The sequence below is a fragment of the Myotis davidii genome, unplaced genomic scaffold, assembly GCF_000327345.1.
Source record: "Myotis davidii unplaced genomic scaffold, ASM32734v1 scaffold697, whole genome shotgun sequence".
In the NCBI taxonomy this organism is placed as follows: domain Eukaryota; kingdom Metazoa; phylum Chordata; class Mammalia; order Chiroptera; family Vespertilionidae; genus Myotis; species Myotis davidii.
This window is the reverse complement of record NW_006288014.1, coordinates 14,792-16,392: the sequence shown is the minus strand read 5'-3', so window position 1 is coordinate 16,392 and position 1,601 is coordinate 14,792.

Here is a 1,601-nt window from a genome sequence, read left to right as displayed (position 1 = left end):
GCTGGACTGTGCTTAGCAAGCATGGCGTAGTGGTATATGAGGTCAGAGAGATTTAGAGGGGTGTGGCTGAGGAGTGTTATGGGCTAACTTAAGAACTATGGTTATTAAAACTTAATATTGCCTTCTTGTTCATTATGTTCTGCCCATTTCACTTTACCTTTTCCTTTCTTTCCCTCTTTCTGTCTTCCTTTGTGATTTGCTGATTTTCTGTGGTGATATTTTTGATTTTTCTCTCTTTATCTATTTCTTAATCTACCACAAGTTTTTACTTTGTGGTTACCAGTTGAGTCGCATAGCACATCACTAATGTTTATGGGAACAAGGCAAGAATCTCCACTATCTTCCATCAACCTTTCTTATTTTATATTAGCTACTGCAATAGATAAGACAAGAAAAATGTATGAAAATTGGGACTATAGATTTAATGTAAATCCATCCAAAGGCAAGCAAGCTATATTGTAGATATTAATATAACTCTTTTGATTTTAATATGGAAAAGCTAAAGATGTCTTTCAATAACTGAATAGATAAGCAACTTAGAGTACACTCATATAGTGAAATATTCTTTAGTAATTAAAAGAAATGAAGTACCAAGTAATACAAAGACATGGATGATTCTTAAATGTACATTAAGTGAAAAAAAAAACCAGTTTGCAGAAGCTACATATTATATGATTTCAATGATATGACATTTTTGAAAAGGCAAACCTATAGACATGCTGAAGAGTATTGGTTTTCAGAATATAGAGGGGGAAGGAAAGAATTGAATAAGTTAAAATACAGGATTTTTTTTAGAGTAGTGACATTATTTTGCATAATATTGTAATGGTAGATATAGGGCATTTGTCAAACCCATAGATATTTGACACAAATAATATACCTTAATGTATGCAAATTTAAATAAAAATTAAAGATTGGAGAAATGCAGAATAAGACAAGAAAATCTAAATGTATTACAGGAATATGAGTCACCTTTACTAAAGGGTATAGAGGAATCTGGTTATGATCTAAGTCATTTTGGAAATTCATATAATCTGCAAAATTAAAGTCAAAAGGAACTGTACTATACTCTAATTAATACAATTGTTTCTCTTAAAAGTGGAGGTTAACAATTTGGAAAACAATATATGTGTACTGGTATTGAACAATTTAGTCAACTCAAGGCAGGTGGTGGGAGTCAGATTTCTTACTGTTGAATTTGAAAGTTACAGATGAGCAAAGGGAAGAGCTAGCATGATCTAGGTGTAATGGATTAGAGTTGATATATCACTATATATTAACATATAATAAATTCATTATATATTAATTACTACTTTTTTATGTTAGAGCATGAGGTTGTCCAAGTGAAAAGTTGTTTAATCCAATAATGTTGCAGATTTAAGTGTCTATCCTTCTAGCTTTTGATTTGGGATTATCATGTTTTTGTATTTTCTTTTCTAAAATAGTTCTTCCTTCTTTTCTCTTTCATTCTTTCTTGCTCTCGTTCTTTTTTAAATTTGTTTCTTCCTTTCTAATTTCTTAATATGCAATATTTCCCCTAGTTAGAAATAGTACATTCTTTGGTATCTCAATTTGACCTGCTTATTATTATACCCGCTTAT